Source organism: Carya illinoinensis, chromosome 5, assembly GCF_018687715.1.
Source record: "Carya illinoinensis cultivar Pawnee chromosome 5, C.illinoinensisPawnee_v1, whole genome shotgun sequence".
NCBI lineage: Eukaryota > Viridiplantae > Streptophyta > Magnoliopsida > Fagales > Juglandaceae > Carya > Carya illinoinensis.
The window spans coordinates 28,754,054-28,761,348 of record NC_056756.1 but is presented as its reverse complement, the minus strand read 5'-3'; positions in this window follow the sequence as shown (position 1 = coordinate 28,761,348).

The following is a 7,295-nucleotide window of genomic DNA, read 5'->3' as shown; positions in this document are numbered from 1 at the left end:
TGGGCTCTTGCTAAACACATTTCAAGTGGATTGCACCCACATCCATGCATAGCTTCCTTAATTTTTGTAGCTCTTGATCTTGTAATTGATCCTTAAGACTTGGTCCGCCTTGGAGTCCATCATTCCCCCTCTCCTCAAAGGATTCGACCTCGAATCTCCACCTGGATCAAAGGAAAATAGTTCAGTAACATTAAAAATAGCAAGCACATGATACTTATTTGGAAGATTCATTATATATGAAGTATCATTAATTTTATCAAGAATTTGGAAATGTCCATCCAAGCTACTTTTGTCATCAACAAACAAAAGTATTAGAGTTAAATGAGTAAGTGAATTAAAATCATAAACAACTTCAAAAGGAGAATATGAAGTAATAGTATGCAAGGTCCTATTATATGCAAACTGTTTAAATGGAAAACAATCCTCCCAAGTTTTTAAATTCTTATGAAGAACAGTGCATAAGAGCTGAGTATTAGAAACAATACTCCTAGGTACACCATGAAGTTGCACTATCCCCCTGAAAAAAAAGTTAGCTATGTTTGTGGTATCATCAATTTTATGAGATGGAATAAAATGTGACATTTTGCTAAATTTATCCACAACCACAAAAATATAATCTCTACCCCTTTTAGTCGTAGGCAGCCCCAAAACAATCCATAGATGTGCCTACTAATGGTTTACTAGGAATGGGTAAGGGTGTATACAACCAATGTGGCAAAACCTTAGACTTGGCCTTCCTACATGTAATGCACATGCCACAAATGCGATTGATGTCTCTTTTCATCCTAGGCCAAAAGAAATGTTCATCCAACAATTCAATGAAAGGCAAATGATACTCTCACAAATGTTCATGAGAAACATATAAAGTTTTCTTTGTACCAAAATGACCATTCTAATTATATGCAAACTCAATGAATGGTAAGCAGTACTCCCACCAATGGTCATCCAACACGTCTAAAATCCTCTTTATATCAAAATTTTCCAACAGATTATATCTATGCACAAGCAACTCACGCATAAGACTAGTAGGCACACAAATTCTTTTCTCTCTAAACAAGTACCAATCTAGTCTATATAAATGAGAAAACGATGCTTTCTCACGTACTCCATACACACAAGCCAAGCCATCATCATTAACAAACAAGTTCTTATCATATTCAAATCTCAATAACTTTGAATCCAAAATGAAGACAAGGACATACCTTATTATTAATGCATCAAACACAAGATTTTCCTTACCATGTGTGTATTTGATTTCATGAGGATAAGTCTCAATAAATTCGTCCCACTTAGCATGCATTCTAGTCAACAACTTACCTTGTCCCTTCAAGTGTATCAAGAACTCATGTTCTTGAAAGAGAGGTCGGTTAGTAATTGTCGCACCCGGCACAAAATCAATGTAATGCTCTATCTCTCTAATAGGTGCCAATCCACTAAAACACCAGTAGGAATCATGATCTTATATTCCTGCAACAAATAAACAACAATACTAGATAAAGATACGTCAAGTTTCTTAATATTAAAATTTGCCTTAGTATAAAAAGTCACTTCTCTCCTTATTTTTCGCTCACTTTTTTCACTCTCTCTTTTCTTTTCACTCTCATTTTTCTTTTTACACTCTTTTTTCTTTCACTTTTTTTTCAACATATTTTTTTAAACTCTCAGCCTCACAATTGTTTTTCAACTCACGCTCTCTTTTTCTTGAGGTTTCATTATTTCTTTCTTCCTCAATCTCACTCTCACTCTTTATTTTTCGTTCAACCTCACTTTTACTCTCTTTTTTTATCAGTCTCACTTTCTCTCTTTCTTTTTTGATCAACATCACTTTTCAACTTCAGTTGATCCTCATGGACCTGTTTTAGAGTTAAAGGAGCAAGTTTAATTCTTTTTCCATCTTTTTCAAAACAGTACATGTTTCTAAACCCATCATAGATCACTCTCCTATCACACTGCCACGGCCTCCCCCAACAAAATATGGCCAGCATGCATAGGGACAACATCACAAAGTACCTCATCCTTGTACCTACCAATTGAAAAATAAACTAACACTTGCTTATTTACCCTAGCCTCCCCACAATCATTCAACCACTATAACTTGTATGGTCTAGGGTGTTTCAAGGTAGCTAAATTCAATTTCTCAACTAAAGTAGTGCTAGCAACATTAGTACAACTTCACCAATCAATGATCATACTACATACCTTGTTGTTGATGTGACATCTAGTATAAAAAAATGTTCTCTCTTTGCTGCTCTATATCATTCATCTTAAATTCTGTATTGCGAGCACGCCTAACAACAATAGACTCGTCATACTCTTCATTCTTATCATACCTATTCTCAATATTAGGCTCAAGTCTCTTCCTATCTCTCCCACTTTGCAAATTTCTAATCAATGCACCTTGTTGTTCCATCTTATCCCTTACTTCGTCCAACTTCAAATTTAACCACTCAAGTTGTTGTTGCATGGCTTGCAATATAAGTAAATTATTTGACATCCCCTTTGGTTATGAGTCACTTTAATGAGACATTGTATGTGCTGCACAAAAGGAATGTTAGTGGAAAAGACCTCACATGCTCTTCCTTACATGTTTACACTCAAATAATGGCACTCCACTCGTGTTTCTCTCTAAATTGGCTTTTTTCGATAATGATCTCACAATCTCTTGCCTCTTACCTCAAGAATTTTCCCACTCAAGTTCTTTCAGAACTAATTAAACTCAATCAAGACAAAGCGACCTTGTTTAATCCTAACTAGTAATTAGATCCAAGAAACAAGAACAAGAAGAACACAGAAGGAAAGAAACGACATGAGAATCACGAAAATTATACGAATGAAAAAGTGATTATAACACAAGATACCAACTATAATGAAGGATGCACAACCCCTATGATGAAAGGCTCAAGAAAAATTTGGATTTTTCTGTACTCTTTTTTTTTTTGGACGATTTTTTTTCTTTTCCTTTCTTTTCTTTTCCTTTCCTTTCCTTTCTTTTCTTTTCTCTTCTCAACAATTCAACCACAAACAGGAATATTCAATTATGATAATCAAACAATTGAATTCAAACACATATAAATTGACAAGGAAATCAATAAAATCCTATAAATTTAAAACCCTAGATGGTGCAAATTTTGGCAGCGCTAGGAAGAACGAATTTTTGTGCTTTTTTTTTTTTTGGCAATCCTAGAACATTGAAGCCCTAAAATTAACGATATAATAAGAAAAAAGATAGAATTAGACCTGATTGGAAATCTTGCTTTGAATACCAATGATGTGAACTCCAATCGACTCGCTTTGAGATCCAACAACAATATTAGAAAACGAACTCAAGAAAGCCAAACTCAAGTCTATGGATGAAGAATCAAGACCCAATGAGAACTTGTTTCAAGAATATAGATTATATGAAAATCTAGACCCGTTGAAGAACCTGTCTCAAGAACCCAGATTACAAAAGAGGAACGCCATAAAGGTTGTGATTTACCTTTGATAAATTCAAACGTTCAATCAAGAACAAGAGGAGATAAACTCAACTCACAATGAATAAAATTCATCAATTTCAATAATGTCTTCTCTCTCAAATGAGGCTACCATTAGTTTAAATACACAATTCTCCAAAACCCTAAGTGAGTCGCGGTAATATAGCTTGAACAATGCCCGAACTACAGTACTTCTAAAACCCTAGTTCACTTTAATTAATAATTTTTTAAATATGCCCTTGGCCAAAATACAAGGCCTTCCCAAAAACCTAGTTCATTAGAAATAAGACATATATGTGGGCTGACATCCTTAAGCACACTTATTCTAAACTAATAAGATAAACTCTTTTAATGAAATAAATAAATCCAAGGCTTTCAATCACAATAAATCCAAGTCGTGTCTTCCGTAGCATATCATATGGATGAAAACTGGATTTCCTCCTCTCAAGCCCATCTTGAATGTTGGGCTCTTGCTAAACACGTCTCAAGTGGATTGCACATCCATCCATGTATAGCTTCCTTGATCTTCGTAGCTCTTGATCTTGTAATTGATCCTTAAGACTTGGTCCGCCTTGGGGCCCATCAAATTGTCACTACAACCTTACAAGGTAACAAATCAATTTGTAAACTACAAATTTGTGCAAATATTGCAAACACAAAAGACTACGACACATCCAAATCGAACAATGCACAAGTTGTGATTCTCAACAAGTTGACATTTCCTAATATTCAAAGATTATGTAGTACTACTATAAATTGCAATTATGCAAATATTGGCTAAATTAACAACTCATATGTCTTAGAAAAATATCGGTAATGCGCCTACTTCCTCTGTCTCTAGAGTGCTAGCATTAACATCTCGTGTGAGTTATAGCATACACTTGTGATGGGATGTGGGGCATCTATCTTCCAATCACAACACCCTTTCCCTTGACTGGCCTAGTAAATGGTTTCTTGTTATCCACGCTATCACTAACAGTGTATGGTAAAGCTCTCTTCCATGCAAAATTGATTTGAGCAGTCAAACTTTAGAAATGGCAGTAATGTTTACCAACTCTTGATAATTATCAATTCTGAAACACACCACTTGGCTGCGAATTATAGGCTGCATCCTTCTTGAAATTTCTATAGCTGTATTCTCTTAGTTGAAATTAGGTGAGGTGCGAACCTCCCTAATTCCATGAATTTGGTTGCATATTATGCTCCACAGTCATGCTGTCTTGTACCAAAGATGCAAACTCCAGCACCTTATGTTGCTTTACTAACTTTGTGAAGAATCTGTTATGGAATGCTTCTCGAAATCTTACTTAAGTTAAGGCAGCCAAGGTTCCCAACTCCATTGTTAGAAAATGCCTTTTCATATCCCATCGTATATCAACTTCTCCTTGTAGTAGACATCTGACTTACAACACCCTCTGATTTTCAATGCATCCGCAAATCTTGAATGTCCAATCCAGATCAATCATCCATTTATCGGCACTCATGGGCTCTTTGTTGGCCAAAACTTTCGGGTGGTACACTAGGAACTTCTCGTAAGGACACCCCTTAACTTTTTACTAGTGCTCGCACACTTGATGTTATTGTTGATGTTGTATGAGTACATCCATTAGTAGATGAATGGCCTCAATCATTCCCTATCCTCCATCCTTCCAAGTGTTATTTCTTGAAAATTGAAACACATGTTCACATATATCAGATTCACGTGCTTAACCCAATACTTTAGAAATCCAAGCCTAATGGAAGACTAAAACTTCAATCATATATTCTAATACAATTCCTAAAGAATGTAGGTTTACCCAGAGTTATAGTGCTTTGATACTATCATGTGATGCCTGCGTGCTTTGATACCATCATGTGACACCTGCATGCTTCGATTGGCTAGGCAAATCCAGCCAAGGTTACTAAAGCATAGGGATATACAACATAAGGTTATATATCCCATTTAAGACAAATAAGAATGCAATGCCCCTAGCATGCATCTAACAATATGCAATATTTGCCATGGATAATTTATTTTCAAATTTACACAATGTAATAGAATTACTATATCCCAAAAACATAAACATGCTTCATATTTCCATAATAAACAGATATCCAAAATGTTACAACACTTGTAAATCATGTATGTAAAAAATAAGTACAAGAGATATTGCTCCATAAATACCGACTTAAAAGAAGAATTACTACACTAAATTACTGAGTTGCTCATACAGCTTGGCTATGATATCTAAAATCTTATTCAACAAATGGAGAACTCATGTTGTTAACTCTTCATCGCCACGCTATGGTCTTTTCAATCTTGTCCAATCTGCCATGCATGAGATCATGGAAAATGATAGTTAAGATTGCAAAGTGAGATTTGTTTCAACAAGCTACTAAGCAACCAACAGTACATATATATATATATATATGCATGAAAGTAAAATGGCATGGTTGTATTATGAAATGAACTTGAGCATGCAGGCCATGACTTGGCAAATAGAATAACATGTACTTAACTTGAAAATAGCGTGACTACACATAGACATAACATAACTTGACATAAACGTGATATGAACATGAAATCTTGTTCAACATATTCATTAAACATGGTCAATTAAAAGTGAAATTGTGGATGCTCCATGACTCTCAAATAGTCATGTGCTCCTACCGGTGCTGCATCACACCACAGAAATTTCGCTAGGTATGAGTACATCATGATAATTGAATTGATTTAAAACTAATAAACGTGTAGTTGGCACAACTGACGTTGGGTGCCTGACTTCACTTCGGCAACCAATTACTTAGGTCTCTTTCAAAACCTGTTGATTGTACTTTGTTAATCTAGGGGATTCCACAAACTAGTTTAACTACTCCAGCATGTAGCACTGTTCACTGACCCGACCCGAACACAAGTGCCTTCCATTTTACCAATACCTGATAACAACCCGACAGCAAATTCGGAATTGAGTTCTGACACTTTTTTTTTTTTAAAAAAAAAAATTGAGCACCTTTTGACTGCAATTAGATATAAATATATATATATATATATATATAGTACGACAAACCTAGGTTGTTTCTAAGACAAAAGGAACAACAAGGTATATGGGCTTCCTTCCCCGTATCTTAAATGAGTAGTGATTAGTTGACTGGACCATTTAATTGCAAATGAACCATATTGCTCAGAAAGTTCAAATTGGCACTGTTCTAGATAATCATTTGAATGACCCAAATTTGTTATTGTAATTCATGGACACAATCCAAGCTAAATCTTGAACCTGAAGCCTTTCTTTATTTGATTATTTTGACCAGAAAAATAAGATATGACTACCAAAATGAATATGCCCATGAAAACATTTAAAAGGGTGAAAATGAAAGGAAGAAACCTTTTTTTTTTCCTTCTCAAAGTTGATAGAGTTAATGATGAAGAAATGATAACTTGAAGTAGCTGTATCGGTGTCATTCCTACAACAACTTCCCTGCCAATGCTTTCTAAACCAACGTTTTGAAAAACAAATACAAAAAATAAACTAATAATGTTCATGTATACTATTTATTTAACAAACCAATAATTTTTAAAAAACACAAGCGGCTTGTGTATCCATAGGTTCTACTCCCAAAGAATTGTGTTTCTTCAAAAAATCTTCAATCGACCTCATTCAAAATATTCTTCAAAATTATCTCTACAAGAAATAAAAAATAATGTTAAACATATAATTAATTGAAAGGACTATAAGAAAATATTATTCAAATATGAATCTTACTGGTTTCTAATTTGTATCTTTCATCATCTTCCATTACATCTTGGGAGTTATAATTAATGGATGGAGCCATCAACTAGTT